A 26,056-nucleotide genomic window follows, 5' to 3' on the forward strand; every position below is an offset into this window, starting at 1 on the left:
GTGTAGGTATTTCCATGTTTGTACAGATAGCCGTGTAGATAGTTCCATGTTTATACAGTAGCGGTGTAGAAATTTCTATGTTTATACAGATCGCTGAGTAGATATTTCCAACTTTCTACAGATGGCAGTGTAGATATTTCCACGTTTATACAGATGGCGGTGTAGATATTTCCATGTTTACACAGATGGTGGTGTAGATATATCAATGTTCATGCAGATGGCGGTGTAGATATTTCCATGTTTATAGAGATGGCGATGTAGATATTTCTATATTTATAGAGATAGCGGTGTAGATATTTCCATATTTATAGAGATGGCGGTTTAACTACTTCCTTGTTTATACAGATAGCGATATAAATATTTCCACGTTTATACAGATTGTGGTGTAGATATTCCCATGTTTACACAGATACCATTGAAGATATTTCCATGTTTATACAGATACCGTTGTAGACATTTCCATGTTTATACAGATAGCGGTGAAGATATTTCCATGTTTATACTGATAGCGGTGAAGATATTTCCATGTTTATACTGATGGCTGTGTAGATATTTCCATGTGTATACAGATGGCAGTGTAGTTATTTCCATGTTTTTACAAATAGCGGTGTAGGTATTTCCATGCTTATACAGATAGCGGTGTAGCTATTTCCATGTTTATAGAGATGGGTATACAGATATTTCCATGTTTATACAGATGGTGGTGTAGATATTTCCATGTTTACAGAGATAGCGTTATAGAAATTTCCATCTTTGCACTGATTGCGGTGTAGATATTTCCAACTTTACACAGATAGCATTGTAGATATTTCCAAGTTTACACAGATAGCTGTGTAGATATTTCCTTGTTCACACAGATACCGTTGCGGATATTTCCATGTTTACACAGATAGCGTTGTAGATATTTCCATGTTTACACAGATAGCTGTGTATATATTTCAATTTTTACAAAGATAGCGTTGTAGATATTTCCATGTTTATACAGATTCCGGTGTAGATATTTCCATGTTTGTACAGATAACAATGTAGATATTTCCTTGTTTATACAGATAGCGGTATAGTTATTCCCATGTTTATAGAGATAGCGGTGTAAATATTCCCATGTTTATACAGATGGCTGTGTAGATATTTCCATCTTTATAGAAATGGCAGTCTAGGTATTTCCATGTTTATAGAGATGGTTGTGTAGATATATCCATGTTTATACTGATGACTCTGTAGATATTTGCATGTTAATAAAGATGGCGGTGTAGATATTTCCACGTTTATAGAGATAGCGTTGTAGATATTTCCATGTTTATACAGATAGTGGTGTGGATATTTCCATGTTTATAGAGATAGCGGTGTAGATATTTCCATGATTACACAGATAGCATTGCGTATATTTCCAGGTTTATACAGATAGCGGTGTAGATATTTCCATCTTTATACAGATAGCGGTGTAGATTTTTCCATGTTTATGCAGAAGGCGGTGTAGATATTTCCATGGTTATGCAGATGGCGGTGTAGATACTTTTAAGTTTATAGAGATTTCCATGTTTATACAGATAGTGGTGTAGATATTTCCATGTTTCTGGAAATAGTGGTGTATATATTTCCATATTTATACAGATGACTCTGTAGATATTTGCATGTTTATACAGATGGTGGTGTAGATATTTCCATGTTTATAGAGATAGCTGTGTAGGTATTTCCATGTTTATACAGATAGAGGTGCAGCCATTTCCATCTTTATACAGATAGCGGTGTTGATATTTCCATGTTTATTCAGATAGTGGTGGAGATATTTCCTTGTTTATACAGATCCTGGTGTAGATATTTCCATGTTTATACATAGAGCGGTGTAGATATTTCCATATTTATACAGGTAGCGGTGTAGATATTACCATGTTTATACAGATCGTGGTGTAGATATTTCCATCTTTCCACAGATGGCAGTGAAGATATTTCAATGTTTATACAGATGGTGGTGTACATATTTCCATGTTTATAGAGATAGCGGTGTAGATATTTCCATGTTCATGCAGATGGCAGTGTAGATATTTCCATGTTTATACAGATAGCAGTGTAGATATTTCCATGTTTATATAGATAGCGGTGTAGATATTTCTATATTTATATACATGGCGGTGTAGATGTTTCCATGTTTTTAGAGATGGCGGTGTAGACAATTCCATTTTTATACAGATGGTAGTGTAGATATTTCCTTGTTTATACAGATAGCGGTGTAGATATTTCCATGTTTATACAGATAGCAGTGTAGATATTTCGATGTTTATACAGATAGTGGTGTAGATATTTCCATGTTTATAGGGATGATTGTGAAGTTATTTCCATGTTCATAGAGATAGTGGTGTAGACATTTCCATCTTTATACAGATAGCGGTGTAGATATTTCCCTGTTTATTCAGCTCCCGGTGTAGATACTTCCATCTTTATACAGATGGCAGTGTAGATATTTCCATTTCTATACAGATAGTGTTGTAGATATTTCCAAGTTTATACAGATGGCGTTGTAGATAGTTCCATATTTCTGGAGATGGCGGTGTAGATATTTTCATGTTTATAGAGATGGCGGTGTAGATATTTCCATGTTTATAGAGATGGCGGTGTAGGTATTTCCATGTTTATAGAGATAGCTGTGTAGGTATTTCCATGTTTATACAGATAGACTTTCAGCCTTTTCCATCTTTATACAGATAGCGGTGTTGATATTTCCATGTTTATTCAGATAGTGGTGGAGATATTTCCTTGTTTATACAGATCCTGGTGTAGATATTTCCATGTTTATACATAGAGCGGTGTAGATATTTCCATATTTATACAGGTAGCGGTGTAGATATTACCATGTTTATACAGATCGTGGTGTAGATATTTCCATCTTTCCACAGATGGCAGTGTAGATATTTCAATGTTTATACAGATGGTGGTGTACATATTTCCATGTTTATAGAGATAGCGGTGTAGATATTTCCATGTTCATGCAGATGGCAGTGTAGATATTTCCATGTTTATACAGATAGCAGTGTAGATATTTCCATGTTTAAATAGATAGCGGTGTAGATATTTCTATATTTATATACATGGCGGTGTAGATGTTTCCATGTTTTTAGAGATGGCAGTGTAGACAATTCCATTTTTATACAGATGGTAGTGTAGATATTTCCTTGTTTATACAGATAGCGGTGTAGATATTTCCATGTTTATACAGATAGCAGTGTAGATATTTCGATGTTTATACAGATAGTGGTGTAGATATTTCCATGTTTATAGGGATGATTGTGAAGTTATTTCCATGTTCATAGAGATAGTGGTGTAGACATTTCCATCTTTATACAGATAGCGGTGTAGATATTTCCCTGTTTATTCAGCTCCCGGTGTAGATACTTCCATCTTTATACAGATGGCAGTGTAGATATTTCCATTTCTATAGAGATAGTGTTGTAGATATTTCCAAGTTTATACAGATGGCGTTGTAGATAGTTCCATATTTCTGGAGATGGCGGTGTAGATATTTTCATGTTTATAGAGATGGCGGTGTAGATATTTCCATGTTTATAGAGATGGCGGTGTAGGTATTTCCATGTTTATAGAGATGGCTATGTAGATATTTCCATGTTTATGCAGATCGTAGTGTAGATATTTCCATGTTTATACAAATAGCGGTCTAGATAATTCCATGTTTATTCAGGTAGCGGCGTAGATATTTCCGTGTTTATACAGAGCACGGTGTAGACATTTCCATCTTTCTACAGATGGCAGTGTAGATATTTCCATGTTTATACAGATGGAGGTGTAGATATTTCCATGTTTATACAGATGGCAATGGAGTTATTTCCATGTTTATGCAGATGGCTGTGTAGATATCTCCTGCATTATAGAGATGGCAGTGTAGGTATTTCTATGTTTATGGAGATAGCGGTGTAGATAATTCCATGTTTATAGAGATGGTGTTGTAGATATTTCCATGTTTATAGAGATGGCGGTGTAGATATATCCATGTTCATAGATATAGCCGTGTAGTTATTTCCATGAGTATAGAGAAAGCGGTGTAGATACTTCCATGTTTATACAGATGGCTGTGTAGATATTTCCATGTTTATACAGACGGCAGTGTAGGTATTTCCATGTTTATAGAGATTGCGGTGTAGATATTTCCATGTTTTTACAGATTACTGTGGATATATTTCCATGTTTATACAGATGGCGGTGTAGATATTTCCATGTTTATAAAGATAGCGGTGTAGGTATTTACATTTTTCTGCAGATGGCAATGTAGTTATTTCCATGTTCATTGATATAGCGGTGTAGATATTTCCATACTTATCCATATAGCAGTGTAGATATTTCCAGGTTTATACAGATAGTGGTGTAGATATTTCCATGTTTATACAGATAGTGGCGTAGATATTTCCACGTTTCAGAGATAGCGGTGTAGATAATACCATGTTTACACGGATGGCTGTGTAGATATTTCCATGTGTATACAGATGACAGTGTAGATATTTCCATGTTAATATAGATGGTGGTGTAGATATTTACATCTATATACAGATGACTGTGTAGATATTTCCATGTTTATACAGATAGCGGTGTAGATAATTCCATGTTTAAACAGATATTGTTGGAGTTTTTTAAATGTTTATTCGGATAGCGGTGGAGATATTTCCATGTTGATATCGATGGCGATGTAGATATTTCCCTGTTTACAGAGATAGCGGTGTAGATATTTCCATGTTTATACAGATAGCAGTGTAGTTATTTCCATGTTTTCACAGATAGCGGTGTAGATATTTCCATCTTTGCACAGATTGCGGTGTAGATATTTCCATCTTTACACAGATAATGGTGTAGGTATTTCCATGTTTACACAGATAGCGGTGTAGATATTTAAAGGTTTACACAGACAGCGTTGTAGATATTTGCATGTTTATACAGATAGCGGTGTAGATATTTCTATGTTTATACAGATAGCGGTGTAGATGTTTCCATGTATATACAGATAGCTGTGGAGATATTTCCATGTTTATACACATAGTGATGTAGATGTTTCCATGTTTCTACAGATAGCGGTGTAGATATTTCCATGTTGATAGAGATAGAGGTGTAGATATTTTCAAGTTTACAAAGATAGCGGTGTAGACATTTCCATGTTTATACAGATAGCGGTGGAGATATTTCCATGTTTATACAGATAGCGGTGGAGATATTTCCATGTTTATACAGATGGCGGTGTGGATATTTCGATGTTTTTATAGATAGTGTTGTAGATATTTCCAAGATCATGCAAATAGCGGTGAAGATATTTCCATGTTTATACAGATCGTGGTGCAGATATTTCCATGTTTATACAGGTAGCGGTGTAGGTATTTCCATGTTCGTAGAGATAGCGGTGTAGACATTTCCCTGTTTATTGAGATATCGGTGTAGATATATCCAAATTTATACAGATAGCGGTGTAGATATTTCCATGTTTATACTGATAACAGTGGAGATATTTCCATGTTTATAGAGATAGTGGTGGAGGTACTTCCATGTTTATGCAGATAGCATTGTAGATATTTCCATGTTTATACAGATAATGGTGTAGATGTTTCCATGTTTATAAAAATAGCGGTGTACATATTTCCATGGTTATACAGATAGCGGTGTAGATATTTCCATCTTTATACAGATAGCAGTGTTGATATTTCCATTTTTATAAAGATAGCGGTGTAGATATTTCCATGTTTATACAGATAGCGGTGGAGATATTTCCATGTTTATACAGATAGCGATGTAGATATTTCCATGTTTTTACAGATGGCGTTGTAGGTATTTCCATGTTTCTACAGATAGCGGTGTGGCTATTTCCATGTTTATACAGGTAGCGGTGAAGATATTTCCATGTTTATAGTGATGTCTGTGTAGATATTTCCATGTTTACAGATGGCAGTGTACATATTTCCATGTTTATACAGATGGTGGTGTAGATATGTCCATGTTTATACAGATGACTTTGTAGTTATTTCCATGTATATACAGATGGCGGTTTAGATATTTCCATGTTTTTAGGGATAGTCATGTAGATATTTCCATGTTTATAACGATAGCATTATAGACATTTCAATGTTTATACAAATGGCGTTGTAGATATTTCCATGTTTATTAGGATACCAGTGTAGGTGTTTCCATGTTTGTTCAGATGGCGGTGTAGATATTTCCATGCTTCTACTGATGGCAATGTATGTATTTCTATCTTTATACAGATGGCCGTGTAAATATTTCCATGTTTATACAGATAGCGGTGTAGATATTTCCATGTTTATTGAGATAACGGTGTAGATGTTTCCATGTTTATTCAGATAGCTGTGTAGCTATTTCAATATTTATAAAGATAGCGGTGTAGATATTTCAAGGTTTATAAGGATAGCGGTGTAGATATTTCCATGTTTACAGAGAGAGCGGTGTAGATAATTCCATGTTTATAGAGATAGCGGTGTAGATATTTCAGTGTTTATAGACATACCGGTGTAGATATTTCCGAGTTTATAGACATAGCGGTGCAGATATTCCCGTGTATATACAGATAGCAGTGTAGATATTTCCATCCTTACAGAGATATCGGTGTAGATATTTCCATGTTTTTAGAGATGGCGGTGTAGATATTTCCATGTTTATACAGATAGCAGTGTAGATATTATGTTCATGCAGATGGCGGTGTAGGTATTTATATATTCATACAGATGGCGGTGTAGATATTTCCATGTTTATACAGATGGCGGTGTAGATATTTCCATGTTTCTAGAGACAGCGGTGTAGACATTTCCATGTATATACAGATGGCTGTGTAGATATTTCCTTGTGTATACAGATGGCAGTGTAGATATTTCCATGTTTATACAGATGGCGGTTTACATATTTCCATGTTTACAGAGATAGCGGTGTAGATATTTCCATATTTGCACATGTTGCGGGGTAGATATTTCCGTCTTTAAACAGATAGCGGTGAACATATTTCCATGTTTACACAGATAGCTGTGAAGGTATTCCCATGTTTACACAGACAGTGTTGTAGATATTTCCATGTTTATACAGGTAGCGGTGTAGATATTTCCATGTTTACAAAGATAGCGGTGTAGATATTTCCATGTTTATAGAGATAGAGCTGGTGATATTTCCATCTTTATACAGGTAACGAAGTAGACATTTCCATGTTTATACAGATAGCGGTGGAGATATTTCCATGTCTATACAGATAGCGTTGTAGATATTTCCATGTTTATACAGATAGCGGTGGAGATATTTCCATGTCTATACAGATTGCGTTGGAGATATTTCCATGTTTATACAGATGGCCGTGTAGGTATTTCCAAGCTTATAAAGATAGCGGTGTATATATTTCCATGTTTATACAGAAAGCGGTGGAGATATTTCCATGTTTATACATATTGCGGTGTAGGTATTTCCATGCTTATACAGATAGCGGTGTTGATATTTCCATGTTTATACAGATGGCTGTGTAGATATTTCCATGTGTATACAGATGGCAGTGTAGATATTTACATCTTTATACAGATGGAGATGGAGATATTTCCTAGTTTATACAGATGACTGTGTAGATATTTTCATGTTTTTACAGATGGCGGTGTAGATATTTCCATGTTTATACGGATAGCGGTGTCGCTATTTCTGTGTTTATACATATAGCAGTGTAGATATTTCCATGTATATAGAGAAAGCTATGTAGATATTTCCTAGTTTATAGAGATAGGGGTGAAGATGTTTCCATGTTTATACAGATGACTGTGTAGGTGTTTCCATGTTTATACAGATGGCGGTGTAGATATTTCCATGTTTATAGAGATAGCCATGTAGATATTTCCATGTTTATACAGATAGCTGTGTAGGCATTTCCATGTTTATAGAGATAGCCTTGTAGATATTTCAATATTTATAGAGATAGCGGTGTAGATATTTCAATGTTTATACAGATAGCGGTGTAGATATTTCCATGTTTATACAGATAGCAGTGAAGATATTTCCATGTTTATGCGGATAGCGGTGTTCATATTTCCATGTTTATAGGGATAGCGGTGTAGATATTTCCATGTTTATACAGATAGCGTGGCAGTTATTTCCATGTTTATACAGATAGCGTTGTAGATATTTCCATGTTTATACAGATAACGGTGTAGATATTTCCATGTTAATACAGATTGCGGTGTAGATTTTGCATATTTATAGAGATAGCGGTGTAGATATTTCCATGTTTATACAGATGGCTGTGTAGATATTTCCCTTTGTATACAGATGGCAGTGTAGATATTTTCATGTTTATACAGATGGAGGTGTAGATATTTCCATGTTTATACAGATTGCGGTGTAGGAATTGCATGTTTATAGAGATAGCGGTGTAGATATTTCCATGTTTATACAGATGGCTGTGTAGATATTTCCCTGTGTATACAGATGGCAGTGTAGATATTTCCATGTTTATACAGATGGAGGTGTAGATATTTCCATGTTTATACAGATGACTCTGTAGACATTTTCATGTTTTTATAGGTGGCAGTGTAGTTATTTCCATGTTTATAGACATAACGGTGTGGCTATTTCCATGTTTATACAGATAGCAGTGTAGGTATTTCCATGTTTACAGAGATAGCTTTGTAGATATTTCCATCTTTATACAGACAGCATTGTAGTTATTTCCATGTTTATACATATGGCAGTGTAGATATTTCCATGTTTATACAGATAGTGGTGTAGATGTTTCCATGTTTATACAGATAGCGGTGTAGATATTTCCATGTTTATACAGACAACGGGTTAGATATTTCCATGTTTACCGAGATTGCAGTTTAGATATTTCGATATTGCACAGATTGCGGTGTACATATTTTCTTCTTTACACAAATAGTGGTGTACATATTTCCATGTATACACAGATAGCTGTGTAGATATTTCCATGTTTACACAGATATTGTTGTAGAGATTCCCATGTTTATACAGATAGCGGTGTAGATATTTCCATGTTTATGAAGATAGGGGTGTAGATATTTCCATGTTTATACAGATAGTTGTGTAGATATTTCCATGTCTATACAGATAACGGTGTAGTTATTTCCATGTTTATATAGATTGCAGTGTAGGCATTTCCATGTATATAGAGATAGCGGTGTATATATTTCCATGCTTATACAGATAGCGGTGTAGGTATTTCCATGTGTATACAGATGGCGGTGTAGATATTTCCATGTTTATACAGATGGCAGTGTAGATATTTCCAGGTTTATACAGATAGCCGTGTAGATATTTCCATGTTTATACAGATGGCAGTGTAGATATTTTCATGTTTATACAGATAGTGGTGTAAATATTTCCATGTTTATACAGGTAGAGGTGTAGATATTTCCATGTTTATGCAGATCTCGGTGTAGATATTTCCATCTTTCTACAGATGACATTGTAGGTGTTTCTATGCTTATAGAGATGACGGTGCAGATATTTCCATATTTATACAGATGGCGGTGTAGTTATTTCCATGTTTATGCTGATGGTGGTGTGTATATTTCCATGTTTATAGATATGGCGTTTTAGATGTTTCTTTGTTTACTGAGATAGCGGTGTAGATAATTCCATCTTTATACAGATAGCGGTGAAGGCATTTCCATGTTTATACAGATAGCGGTGTAGATATTTCCATGTTTATAGTGCTAGCGGTGTACATATTTCCATGTTTATAGAGATAGCGGTGTAGATATTTCCATATTTTTACAGATAGCGGTGTAGATATTTCCACATTTATACAGATAGCGGTGTAGATATTTCCATGTTTCTACAGATTGCGGGGAATGTATTTCCATGTTGATGGAGATAGCGGTGTAGATACATCCATGTTTATAGAGATGGCGGTGTAGATACTTCCATGTTTATACACATGGAGATGTAGATATTTCCATGTTTTTACAGATGACTCTGTAGATATTTCCATGTTTTTGCAGATGTCTGTGTAGATATTTCCATGTTTTTACAGATGGCGGTGTAGATATTTCCATGTTTATACAGATAGCTGCGTAGATATTTCCATGTTTATAGAGATGGCTGTGTAGATATTTCCATGTTTCTACAGATGGCTGTGTAGATATTTCCATGTTTGTACAGATTGCTTTGAAGATATTCCCATGTTTACACAGAGACTGTTGTAGTTATTTCCATGTTTATACATGTAGCGGTGTAGATATTTCCATGTTTACAAAGATAACAGTTTAGATATTTCCATGTTTATAGAGATAGCGCTGGGGATATTTCCATGTTTACACAGATAGCGATGTAGATATTTCCAAGACTATACAGATAGCGGTGTAGATATTTCCATGTTTATACAGATAGCGGTGGAGATATTTCAATGTTTATACAGATAGCGGTGTAGATATTTCCATGTTTATACAGATAGTGGTGGATATATTTCCATGTTTATACAGATAGCGGTGGAGATATTTCCATGTTTATACGGATAGCGGTGCAGTTATTTCCATGTTTATACAGATAGCGATATAGATATTTCCATGTTTATACAGATAGTTGTGTAGATATTTCCATGTTTATGCAATTGACTGTGTAGGTATTTCCATGTTTATACAGATGGCGGTGTAGATATTTCCATGTTCATAGAGATAGCCATGTAGATATTTCCATGTTTATACAGCTAGCAGTGTAGATATTTCCATGTTTACAAAGATAACGGTGTAGATATATCCATGTTTATAGAGATAGCGCTGGGGATATTTCCATGTTTATACAGATAGCGATGTAGATATTTCCATGTCTATACAGATAGCGGTGTAGATATTTCCATGTTTATACAGATAGCGGTGGAGATATTTCAATGTTTATACAGATTGCGGTGTAGATATTTCCATGTTTATACAGATAGTGGTGGATATATTTCCGTGTTTATACAGATCGCGGTGGAGATATTTCCATGTTCATAGAGATAGCCAAATAGATATTTCCATGTTTATACAGCTAGCAGTGTAGATATTTCCATGTTTACAGATAGCGGTGTAGATATTTCCATGTTTGTACAGATTGCGGTGTAGGTATTTCCATGTTTATGGAGATAGCGGTGTAGACATTTCCATGTTTATACAGATGGCAGTGTAGATATTTCCATGTGTATACAGATGGCGGTGTAGTTATTTCCATGTTTATGCACATGGAGATGTAGATATTTCCATGTTCATACAGATGACTGTTTAGCTATTTCCATGTTTTTACAGATGGCGGTGCAGATATTTCCATGTTTATACAGATGGCGGTGTAGATACTTCCAAGTTTATAAAGATAGCGGTGTAGATATTTCCATGTTTATACAGATAGCGGTGTAGATATTTCCATATTTATACAGATTGCGGTGCAGGTATTTCCATGTTTATAGAGATAGCGTTGTAGACATTTCCATGTTTATTCAGATGCATGTGTAGGTATTCCCATGAGTATACAGATGGCAGCCTAGATTTTTCCATGTTTATACAGATGACTGTGTAGATATTTTCTTGTTTTTACTCATGGCGGTGTAGATATTTCCATGTTTATACAGATAGCGGTGTCACTATTTCTATGTTTATACAGACAGCACTGTAGATATTTCCATGTTTATAGAGATAGCTGTGTAGATATTTCCATGTTTGTACAGATAGCGGTGTAGGTATTTCCATGTTTATACAGATGGCGGTATAGATATTTCCATGTATATAGTGATAGCCATGTAGATATATCCATGTTTATAAAGATAGAGGTGTAAGCATTTTCATGTTTATAGAGATAGCATTGTAGGTATCTCAATATTTATAGAGATAGCAGTGTAGATATTTCCATGTTTATGCAGATATTTGTGTACATATTTCCATGTTTATGCAGATAGCGGTGTATATATTTCCATGTTTATACAGATCGTGGTGTAGATATTTCCATGTTTATACAGATAGCGGTGTAGATATTTCCATGTTTATACAGATAACGGGGTAGATATTTCCATGTTTACAGAGATAGCGGTGTAGATATTTTGATATTTGCACAGATTGCGGTGTACATATTTTCATCTTTACACAGACAGCGGTGTACATATTTCCACGTCTACACAGATAGCTGTGCAGATATTTCCATGTTTACACAGATATTGTTGTAGATATTTCCATGTTTATACAGATAGCGGTGTAGATATTTCCATGCTTATACAGATAGCGGTGTAGGTATTTCCATGTGTATAGAGATGGCAGTGTAGGTATTCCCATGTTTATACAGATAGCAGTGTAGATATTTCCATGTTTATGGAGACAGCTGTGTAGATATTTTCATATTTATACAGACGGCTGTGTACATATTTCCATGTTTATACAGATAGTGATGTACATATTTCCATGTTCATACAGGTAGAGGTTTAGGTATTTCCATGTTTATACAGATGGCACTGTAGATATTTCCATGTTTATACAGATAGTGGTGTAGATATTTCCATGTTTATACAGAGGACTGTGTAGGTATTTCCATGTTTATACAGATAGCGGTGTAGATATTTCCATGTTTATACTGCTAGCAGTGTAGATATTTCCATGTTTACAGAGATAGCTGAGCAGATATTTCCATATTTATACAGATAGCGGTGTAGATATTTCCATGTTTATACAGATAGCATTGTAGATATATTCAGGTTTAAACAGATAGCGATGTACATATTTCCATGTTTATAGACATGGTGGTGAAAATATTTCCATGTTTGTAGAGATAGTGGTGTAGACATTTCCATGTTTATACAGATAGCGGTGAGGATATTTCCATGCTTATTCAGCTCCTGGTGTAGATATTTCCATATATATACAGATGGCAATGTAGATATTTTGATGTTTATACAAATAGTGGTGTAGATATTTTCATGTTTATAGAGATGGTGGTGTACAGATTTCCATGTTTATACAGATTGCGGTGTAGATATTTCCATGTTTATAGAGATGGTGTTGTAGGTATATCCGTATTTATAGAGATAGCGGTGTAGATACTTCCACGTTTCTACAAATGGCTTTGTAGATATTTCCACGTTTATACAAATGGCAGTGTAGATATTTCCATGTTTATATGTATGGTGGTGTAGTTATTTCCATGTTTTTACAGATAACTGCTTAGATATTTGCATGTTTATACAGATGGCGGTGTAGATATTTCCATGTTTACAGAGATAACAGTGTAGATATTTCCATGTTTATGCAGATAGCGGTGAAGTTATTTCCATGTTTATAGAGATAGCGGTGTAGATATTTACATATTTATACAGATTGCAGTGTAGATATTTTCAGGTTTATACAGGTGGCGGTGTAGACATTTCCATGTTTATTCAGATGGTGGTGTATATATTTCCTTGTTTATACAGATAGCGGTGTAGATATTTCCATGTTTATACAGATAACGGTGTAGATATTTCCATGTTTATATGGATAGCGGTGTATATATTTCCACGTTTATACAGATATCGATGTAGATATTTCCAAGTTTATACAGATAGCGTTGTAGAGATTTTCACGTTTATACAGATAGTGGTGTAGATATTTCTACGTTTTACAGATAGCGGTGTAGACATTTCCAAGTTTACACAGACTGCGTTGGGGATATTTCCATGTTTTTACAGATATCAATGTAGGTATTTCCATGTTTACACAGATGACGGTGTAGATATTTCCATGTTTATGCAGATGGTGGTGTAGATATTTCCATGTTTATGCAGATGGTGGTGAAGACATTTCCAAGTTTATGGAATGGCGGTGTAGATATTTCCATGTTTATAGAGATAGCGGTGTAGATATTTCCATGTTTATTAAGATAGCGGTGTAGGTACTTCCATGTTTATAGTGATAGCGGTGTAGATATTTCCATGTTTATACAGATAGCAGTGAAGATATTTCCATGTTTATGCGGATAGTGGTGTTCATATTTCCATGTTTATAGGGATAGTGGTGTAGATATTTCCATGTTTATACAGATAGCGGTGTAGGTATTTCCATGTTTATACAGATGACTGTGTAGGTATTTCCATGGTTATACAGATGTAGGTGTAGTTGTTTTTAGGTTTATAGAGATAGCGGTGTAGATATTTGCATTTTTATACAGATAGCGTTGTAGACATTTCCATGTTTACAGAGAGAGTGGTGTAGATATTTCCATATTTGTACAGATAGCGGTGTAGTTATTTCCATGTTTATACAGATAGCGGAGTAGATATTTCCATGTTTATACAGATAGCGGTGTAGTTATTTCCATGTTTATAGAGATGGTGGTGAAGATATTTCCATGTTTATAGAGATGCTGGTGCAGACATTTCCATGTTTATGCAGGTAGCGATGTAGATATTTCCATGTATATTCAGCTCCCGGTGTACGTATTTCCATCTTTATAGAGATGGCAGTGAAGATATTTCGATGTTTATACAGATAGCGGTGTAGATATTTTCATGTTTATGGAGATGGTGGTGTAGGTATTTGCATGTTTATAGAGTTTGCGGTGTAGATATTTCCATGTTTATAGAGATGGCGGTGTAGGTATTTCCATGTTTATAGAGATAGCGGTGTAGATACTTCCACGTTTCTACAGATGGCTTTGTAGATATTTCCATGAGTATACAGATGGCAGTGTAGATATTTCCATATTTATACAGATGGAGGTGTAGATATTTCGAAGTTTATACAGATGAATGTGTAGATATTTTCATGTTTTTACAGATGGCGGTGTAGATATTGACATGTTTATACAGATAGCGGTGTCGCTATTTCCATTTTATACAGATAGTGTTTATTTTTCCATGTTCATACAGATGACTATGTAGGTATTTCCATGTTTGTACAGATTCCGGTGTAGATATTTCCATGTTTGTAGAGATAGCCATGTAGTTATTTCCATGTTTATACAGATAGCAGTGCAGATATTTCCATGTTTATACAGATTGCGGTGTAGATATTTCTATGTTTACAGAGATAGCGGTGTAGATATTTCCATATTTGCGCATATTTCGGTGTAGATATTTACATCTTTACAGAGATATTGGTGCACATATTTCCATGTTTACACAGATAGCTGTGAAGATATTCCCATGTTTCCACAGATAGTTTTGTAGATATTTCCATGTTTATAAAGGTAGCGGTGTAGATATTTCCATGTTTACAAAAATAGCGGTGTAGATATTTCCATGTTTATAGAGATAGCGCTGGGGATATTTCCATGTTTATACTGATAGCGATGTAGACATTTCTATGTTTATACAGATAGCGGTATAGATATTTCCATGTTTACACAGATAGCGGTGGAGACATTTCCATGTTTATACAGATAGCGGTGGGGATATTTCCATGTTTATACAGATGGCGTTGTAGATATTTCCAAGTTTATAAAGATAGCGGTGGTGATATTTCCATGTTTATACAGATAGCAGTGTAGAGATTTCCAAGTTTATACAGATAGCGGTGCAGGTATTTCCATGTTTATAGAGATAGCAGTGTAGACATTTTTATGTTTATACAGATGGCTGTGTAGGTATTTCCATGAGTATATAGATGGCAGTGTAGATTTTTCTATGTTTATACTGATGACAGTGTAGATATTTTAATGTTTTTACACATGTCGGTGTAGATATTTCCATGTTTATACAGATAGCGGTGTCACTAATTCTATGCTTATACAGACAGCAGTGTAGATAGTTCCATGTTTATAGAGATAGCTGTGTAGATATTTCCATGTATGTACAGATATCGGTGTAGATATTTCCACGTTTATACAGATGGCAGTGTAGATATTTCTATGTTTATACAGATAGTGGTGTAGATGTTTCCATGATTATACAGATGAGTGTGTAGGTATTTCCATGTTTATACAGATGGCGGTGTAGATATTTCCATGTTTATAGAGATAGCCATGTAGATATATCCATGTTTATAAAGACAGAGGTGTAAGCATTTTCATGTTTATAGAGATAGCGTTGTAGGTATCTCAATATTTATAGAGATAGCAGTGTAGATATCTCCATGTTTATGCAGATAGTTGTGTAGATATTTCCATGTTTATACAGATAGCGGTGTAGATATACTGATATTTGCACAAATTGCGGTGTACATATTTTCAACTTTACACAGATAGCGGTGTACATATTTCCAAGTCTACACAGATAGATGTGTAGATATTCCCATGTTTACACAAATATTGTTGTAGATATTTCCATGTTTATACAGATAGCGGTGTAGTTATTTCCATGTTTATACGGATTTCAGTGTAGGTATTTCCATGTTTATAGAGATAGCGGTGTAGATATTTCCATGCTTATACAGATAGCGGTGTAGGTATTTCCATGTGTATACAGATGGCAGTGTAGATATTGCCATGTTTATAAAGATAGCAGTGTAGAAATTTCCATGTTTATGGAGACAGCTGTGTAGATATTTTCATATTTATACAGACGGCAGTGTATATATTTCCATCTTTATACAGATAGTGCTGTAGGTATTTCCATGTTCATACAGGTATAGGTGAAGGTATTTCCATGTTTATACAGATGGCACTGTAGATATTTCCATGTTTATACAGATAGTGGTGTAGATATTTCCATGTTTATACGGAGGACTGTGTAGGTATTTCCATGTATATACAGATGTCAGTGTAGATATTTTCAGGTTTATAGATATAGCGGTGTAGACATTTCCATTTTTATTCAGATAGCGGTGTAGATATATCCATGTTTACAGAGATAGCTGTGTAGATATTTCTATATTTATACAGATAGCAGTGTAGATATTTCCATGTTTATACAGATAGCGGTGTAGATATATCCATGTTTATAGAGACAGCGATGTACATATTTCCATGTTTATAGACATGGTGGTGAATATATTTCCATGTTTATAGAGATAGTGGTGTACACATTTCCATGTTTGCACAGATAGCAGTGAGGATATTTCCATGTTTATTCAGCTCCTGGTGTAGATATTTTCATCTTTATACAGATGGCAGTGTAGATATTTTGATATTTATACAGATAGTGGTGTAGATATTTTCATGTTTATAGAGATGGTGGTGTACATATTTCTATGTTTATACAGATTGCGGTGTAGATATTTCCATGTTTATAAAGATGGTGGTGTAGGTATATCCGTGTTTATACAGATAGCGGTGTGGATACTTCCACGTTTCTACAGATGGCTTTCTAGAAATTTCCATGTTTATACAGATGGCAGTGAATATATTTCAATGTTTATAGATATGGTGGCGTAGATATATCCATGTTTATACAGATAAATGTGTAGATATTTGCATGTTTATACAGATGGCGGTGTAGATATTTCCAACTTTCTACATATGGCAGTGTAGATATTTCCATTTTTATACAGATGGCAGGGTAGATATTTCCATGTTTACACAGATGGTGGAGTAGATATATCAATGTTCATGCAGATGGCGGTGTAGATATTTCCATGTTTATAGAGTTCGCGATGTAGATATTTCTATGTTTATAGAGATAGCGGTGTAGATATTTCCATATTTATAGAGATGGCGGTGTAAGTACTTCCATGTTGATAGAGATAGCGGTGTAGAAATTTCCATGTTTATACAGATTGTGGTGTAGATATTTCCATGTTTTTACAGATGGCGGTGCAGATATTTCCATGTTTATACAGATGGCCGTGTAAATATTTCCATGTTTATACAGAGAGCGGTGTAGATAATTCCATCTTTATACAGATGGCAGTGTAGATATTTCCATGCTTATACAGATGACTGTGTAGATATTTCCATGTTGATACAGATGTCGGTGTAGATATTTCCATGTTTATACAGAGAGCGGTGTAGATATTTCCATCTTTATTCAGATGGCAGTGTAGATATTTCCATGCTTATACAGATGACTTTGTAGATATTTCCATGTTTATACAGATGGCTGTGTAGCTATTTCAATGTTTATAGAGATAGCGGTGTAGATATTTCTGTGTTCATACTGATAGCGGTGTAGATATTTCCATGTTTATAGAGATAGTGGAGTAGATATTTCCATATTTATAAAGATAGCGGTGTAGATATTTCCATGTTTATTCAGATGGCTGTGTAGATATTTCCATGATTGTACACATGGTGGTGTACATATTTCCCTGTTTATACAGATATCTGTGTAGAGATTGCCCTCTTTATACAGATAGTGGTGTAGATATTTCCATGTTTATACAGATCATGGTGTAGATATTTCCATGTTTGTACAGATAGCGGTGTAGATAGTTCCATGTTTATACCGTAGCGGTGTAGAAATTTCCATGTTTATACAGATCTTGGAGTAGATATTTCCAACTTTCTTCAGATGGCAGTGTAGATATTTCCACGTTTATACAGAAGGCGGTGTAGATATTTCCATGTTTACACAGATGGTGGTGTAGATATATCAATGTTCATGCAGATGGTGGTGTAGATATTTCCATGTTTATAGAGATGGCGATGTAGATATTTCTATATTTATAGAGATAGCGGTGTAGATATATCCATATTTATAGAGATGGCGGTGTAAGTACTTCCATGTTTATACAGATAGCGGTGCAGATATTTCCATGTTTATACAGATTGTGGTGTAGATATTTCCATGTTTATACAGATACCGTTGAAGATATTTCCATGTTTATACACATACCGGTGCAGTTATTTCCATGTTTATACAGATACCGTTGTAGATATTTCCATGTTTATACAGATAGCGGTGAAGATATTTCCATGTTTATACTGATGGCTGTGTAGATATTTCCAAGTGTATACAGATGGAAGTGTAGATATTTCCATGTCTATACAGATTGCAGTGTAGATATTTCCATCTTTATACAGATGACTGTGTACATATTTCCACGTTTTTACAGATGGCGGTGCAGATATTTCCATGTTTATACTGATAGCGGTGTAGATATTTTCATATTTATACAGATCGTGGTGTAGATATTTCCATGTTTGTACAGATAGCGGTGTAGATAGGTCCATGTTTATACAGTAGCGGTGTAGAAATTTCCATGTTTATACAGATCACGGAGTAGATATTTCCAACTTTCTACAGATGGCATTGTTGATATTTCCATGTTTATACAGATGGCAGTGTAGATATTTCCATATTTACACAGATGGTGGTGTAGATATATCAATGTTCATGCAGATGGCGGTATAGATATTTCCATGTTTATAGAGATGGCGGTGTAACTACTTCCATGTTTATAAAGATAGTCGTGTAGGTATTTAAATGTTTATACAGATACCGTTGAAGATATTTCCATGTTTATACAGATACCAGTGTATATATTTCCATGTTTATAAAGATACCGTTATAGATATTTCCATGTTTATACAGATAGCAGTGAAGATATTTCCATGTTTATACTGATGGCTGTGTAGATATTTACATGTGTATACAGATGGCAGTGTAGATATTTCCATGTCTATACAGATGGCAGTGTAGATATTTCCATCTTTATACAGATGACTGTGTACATATTTCCGTGTTTTTACAGATGGCGGTGCAAATATTTCCATGTTTATACAGATAACGGTGTGGATATTTCCATGATTATACATATGGCGGTGTTGATAATTCCATGTTTATACAGATAGCGTTGTAGATATTTCCATGTTTATACAGAGAGTGGTGTAGACATTTCCATGTTTATACAGATGGCATTGTAGATGTTTCCATGCTTATACAGATGACTGTGTAGATATTTCCATGTTTATACAGATGGCGGTGTAGATATTTCCATGTTTATACAGAGAGCGGTGTAGATATTTCCGTCTTTATACAGATGGCCGTGTAGATATTTCCATGCTTATACAGATGACTGTGTAGATATTTCCGTGTTGATACAGTTGTCGGTGTAGATATTTCCATGTTTATACAGAGAGCGGTGTAGATATTTCCATCTTTATTCAGATGGCAGTGTAGATATTTCCATGCTTATACTGATGACTGTGTAGATATTTCCATGTTTATACAGACGGCGGTGTACATATTTCCATGTTTATAGAGATAGCGGTGTAGATATTTCCGTGTTCATACTGATAGCGGTGTAGATATTTCCATGTTTATGGACATAGCGGTGTAGATATTTTCATATTTATAAAGATAGCAGTGTAAATATTTTCATGTTTATTCAGATGGCTGTGTAGATATTTCCATGATTGTACAGATGGTGGTGTACATATTTCCCTGTTTATACAGTTATCGGTGTAGATATTGCCATCTTTATACAGATAGCGGTGTAGATATTTCCATGTTTATACAGATCGTTGTGTAGACATTTCCATGTTTGTACAGATAACGGTGTAGATAGTTCCATGTTTATACAGTAGCGGTGTAGAAATTTCCATGTTTTTACAGATCGCGGAGTAGATATTTCCAACTTTCTACAGATGGCAGTGTAGATATTTCCACGTTTATACAGATGGCGGTGTAGATATTTCCATGTTTACACAGATGGTAGTGTAGATATATCAATGTTCATGCAGATGGCGGTGTAGATATTTCCATGTTTCTAGAGATGGCGATGAAGATATTTCTATGTTTATAGAGATAACGGTGTAGATATTTCCATGTTTATACAGATACCGTTGTAGATATTTCCATGTTTATACCGATAGCGCTGTTGGTATTTCCATGTTTATACAGATAGCGATGCAGATATTTCCATGTTTATACAGCTTGAGGTGCAGATATTTATATCTTTATACAGATGGCTTTGTAGATGTTTCCCTATTCACACAGAAGGCTGTGTAGATGTTTCCGTGTTTATACAGATGGCGGAGTAGTTAGTTCCATGTTTATGGAGATGGCAGTGTAGATATTTTCATGTTTATAGAGATGGCGCTGTAGATATTTCCATGTTTATAGAGATAGCAGTGTAGATATTTACATGTTTATACAGATGGCTGTGTAGATATTTCCATGTTTATACAGATGGCATTGTGGATATTTCCATGTTTATACAGATGACTGTATAGGTATTTCCATGTTTTTACAGACGGCAGTGCAGATATTTCCATGTTTATAGAGATAGCGGTGTAGATATTTCCATGTTTGTACAGATGGCAGTGTTGATATTTCCATCTATACACAGATGGCCGTGTAGATATTTCCATGTTTATACAGATGGCGGCGTAGATACTTCCATAGTTATACAGATGTCTGTGTAGATATTTCCATGTGTATACAGATGGTATTGTAGGTATTTCCACGTTTATGCAGATGGTGGTGTAGTTATTTCCATGTTTATTCAGATGACTGTGTAGATATTTCCATGTTTTTACAGATGGCAGTGTAGATATTTCAATGTTTATAGAGATGGCACTGTAGATATTTCCATGTTTATGCAGATAACGGTAGAGATATTTCCATGTTCATACACATAGCCGTGTACACATTTCCATGTTAATAGAGACAGCGGTGTCGGTATTTCCATGCTTATACAGACAGTGGTGCAGATATTTCCATGTTTATACAGATGCCTATGCGGATATCTCCATATTTATACAGAGGGCTGTGTAGATATTTCTATGTTTATACAGATGGCAGTGTTGATATTTCCATGTTCCTACACATGACTGTGTAGGTATTTCCAAGTTTATACAGATGGCTTTGTAGATATTTCCTTGTCTATAGAGATAGCGGTGCAGATATTTCCATGTTTATACAGATAGCAGTGTATGTATTTCCATGTTTATACAGATCGTGATGTAGATATTTCCATGTTTATACAGATACCGGTGTAGATATTTCCATGTTTATACACACCACAGTGTAGGTATCTCCATGTTTATAGAGATAGCAGTTTAGATATTAACAAGTTGGTACAGATGGCGGTGTTGATGTTTCCATCTATACACAGATTGTCGTGTAGGTATTTCCATGTGTATACAGATGGCATTGTAGATATTTCCATGTTTATACAGATGACTGTATAGGTATTTCCATGTTTATACAGATGGCGGTGTAGATATTTCCATGTTTATAGAGATAGCGGTGAAGGTATTTCCATGTTTATAGACATAGCGGTGTAGATATTTCCATGTTTACATAGATGGCGTTGCAGATATTTCCATGTTTATACCGATAGCGGTGTTGGTATTTCCATGTTTATACAGATAGCAATGCAGATATTTCCATGTTTATACAGATGGTGGGGTAGATATTTCCATGTTTACACAGATGACTGTATAGGTATTTCCATGTTTATACAGATGGCGGTGTAGATATTTCCATGTTTATACAGATAACTTTGTAAGTATTTCCATGTTTATACAGATGGCAGTGTATATAGTTCGATGTTTATAGAGATAGCAGTGGAGATATTTCCATGTTTATAGAAATAGCGGTTAAGTTATTTCCATGTTTATATAGATAGCGGTGTAGATATTTCCATGTATATACACATGGCTGTTTAGATATTTCCATGTTTATACAGATGGCGGTGTAGATATTTCCAACTTTCTACATATGGCAGTGTAGATATTTCCATTTTTATACAGATGGCAGGGTAGATATTTCCATGTTTACACAGATGGTGGAGTAGATATATCAATGTTCATGCAGATGGCGGTGTAGATATTTCCATGTTTATACAGAGAGTGGTGTAGATATTTCCGTCTTTATACAGATGGCCGTGTAGATATTTCCATGCTTATACAGATGACTGTGTAGATATTTCCGTGTTGATACAGTTGTCGGTGTAGATATTTCCATGTTTATACAGAGAGCGGTGTAGATATTTCCATCTTTATTCAGATGGCAGTGTAGATATTTCCATGCTTATACTGATGACTGTGTAGATATTTCCATGTTTATACAGACGGCGGTGTACATATTTCCATGTTTATAGAGTTAGCGGTGTAGATATTTCCGTGTTCATACTGATAGCGGTGTAGATATTTCCATGTATATGGACATAGCGGTGTAGATATTTTCATATTTATAAAGATAGCAGTGTAAATATTTTCATGTTTATTCAGATGGCTGTGTAGATATTTCCATGATTGTACAGATGGTGGTGTACATATTTCCCTGTTTATACAGTTATCGGTGTAGTTATTGCCATCTTTATACAGATAGCGGTGTAGATATTTCCATGTTTATACAGATCGTTGTGTAGATATTTCCATGTTTGTACAGATAACGGTGTAGATAGTTCCATGTTTATACAGTAGAGGTGAAGAAATTTCCATGTTTTTACAGATCGCGGAGTAGATATTTCCAACTTTCTACAGATGGCAGTGTAGATATTTCCACGTTTATACAGATGGCGGTGTAGATATTTCCATGTTTACACAGATGGTAGTGTAGATATATCAATGTTCATGCAGATGGCGGTGTAGATATTTCCATGTTTCTAGAGATGGCGATGAAGATATTTCTATGTTTATAGAGATAACGGTGTAGATATTTCCATGTTTATACAGATACCGTTGTAGATATTTCCATGTTTATACAGATAGAGGTGAAGATATTTCCATGTTTATACTGATGGCTGTGTAGATATTTCCATGTGTATACTGATGACAGTGTAGCTATTTCCATGTCTATACAGACGGCAGTGTAGATATTTCCATCTTCATACAGATGACTGTGTACATATTTCCATGTTTTTACAGATGGCGGTGCAGATATTTCCATGTTCATACAGATAGCGGTGTGGATATTTCCATGATTATATATATGGCGGTGTTGATAATTCCATGTTTATACAGTAGCGGTGTAGAAATTTCCACGTTTATACAGATCGCGGAGTAGATATTTCCAACTTTCTACAGATGGCAGTGTAGATATTTCCATGTTTATACAGATGGCAGGGTAGATATTTCCATGTTTACACAGATGGTGGAGTAGATATATCAATGTTCATGCAGATGGTGGTGTAGATATTTCCATGTTTATACAGAGAGCAGTGTAGACATTTCCATCTTTATACAGATGGCATTGTAGATATTTCCATGCTTATGCAGGTGACTGTGTAGATATTTTCATGTTTATACAGATGGCGGTGCAGATATTTTCATGTTTATACAGATGGCGGTGCAGATATTTTCATGTTTATACAGAGAGCGGTGTAGATATTCCCATCTTTATACAGATGCCAGTGTAGATATTTTCATGCTTATACAGATGACTGTGTAGATATTTCCATGTTGATACAGATGTCGGTGTAGATATTTCCATGTTTATACAGATGACTGTGTAGATATTTCCATGTTTATACAGATGGCGGTGTAGATATTTCCATGTTTATAGATATAGCGGTGTAGATATTTCCGTGTTCATACTGATAGCGGTGTAGATATTTCCAAGTTTATAGAGATAGAGGTGTAGATATTTCCATATTTATACAGATAGCGGTATAGATATTTCCAACTTTATACAGATGACTGTGTACATATTTCCATGTTTTTACAGATGGTGGTACAGATATTTCCTTATTTATACTGATAGCGGTGTAGATATTTCCATGTTTATACAGATCGTGGTGTAGGTATTTCCATGTTTGTACAGATAGCCGTGTAGATAGTTCCATGTTTATACAGTAGCGGTGTAGAAATTTCTATGTTTATACAGATCGCTGAGTAGATATTTCCAACTTTCTACAGATGGCAGTGTAGATATTTCCACGTTTATACAGATGGCGGTGTAGATATTTCCATGTTTACACAGATGGTGGTGTAGATATATCAATGTTCATGCAGATGGCGGTGTAGATATTTCCATGTTTATAGAGATGGCGATGTAGATATTTCTATATTTATAGAGATAGCGGTGTAGATATTTCCATATTTATAGAGATGGCGGTTTAACTACTTCCTTGTTTATACAGATAGCGATATAAATATTTCCACGTTTATACAGATTGTGGTGTAGATATTCCCATGTTTACACAGATACCATTGAAGATATTTCCATGTTTATACAGATACCGTTGTAGACATTTCCATGTTTATACAGATAGCGGTGAAGATATTTCCATGTTTATACTGATAGCGGTGAAGATATTTCCATGTTTATACTGATGGCTGTGTAGATATTTCCATGTGTATACAGATGGCAGTGTAGTTATTTCCATGTTTTTACAAATAGCGGTGTAGGTATTTCCATGCTTATACAGATAGCGGTGTAGCTATTTCCATGTTTATAGAGATGGGTATACAGATATTTCCATGTTTATACAGATGGTGGTGTAGATATTTCCATGTTTACAGAGATAGCGTTATAGAAATTTCCATCTTTGCACTGATTGCGGTGTAGATATTTCCAACTTTACACAGATAGCATTGTAGATATTTCCAAGTTTACACAGATAGCTGTGTAGATATTTCCTTGTTCACACAGATACCGTTGCGGATATTTCCATGTTTACACAGATAGCGTTGTAGATATTTCCATGTTTACACAGATAGCTGTGTATATATTTCAATTTTTACAAAGATAGCGTTGTAGATATTTCCATGTTTATACAGATTCCGGTGTAGATATTTCCATGTTTGTACAGATAACAATGTAGATATTTCCTTGTTTATACAGATAGCGGTATAGTTATTCCCATGTTTATAGAGATAGCGGTGTAAATATTCCCATGTTTATACAGATGGCTGTGTAGATATTTCCATCTTTATAGAAATGGCAGTCTAGGTATTTCCATGTTTATAGAGATGGTTGTGTAGATATATCCATGTTTATACTGATGACTCTGTAGATATTTGCATGTTAATAAAGATGGCGGTGTAGATATTTCCACGTTTATAGAGATAGCGTTGTAGATATTTCCATGTTTATACAGATAGTGGTGTGGATATTTCCATGTTTATAGAGATAGCGGTGTAGATATTTCCATGATTACACAGATAGCATTGCGTATATTTCCAGGTTTATACAGATAGCGGTGTAGATATTTCCATCTTTATACAGATAGCGGTGTAGATTTTTCCATGTTTATGCAGAAGGCGGTGTAGATATTTCCATGGTTATGCAGATGGCGGTGTAGATACTTTT

Source organism: Pan paniscus, chromosome 23 (assembly GCF_029289425.2).
Source record: "Pan paniscus chromosome 23, NHGRI_mPanPan1-v2.0_pri, whole genome shotgun sequence".
Classification (NCBI taxonomy): Eukaryota; Metazoa; Chordata; class Mammalia; order Primates; family Hominidae; genus Pan; species Pan paniscus.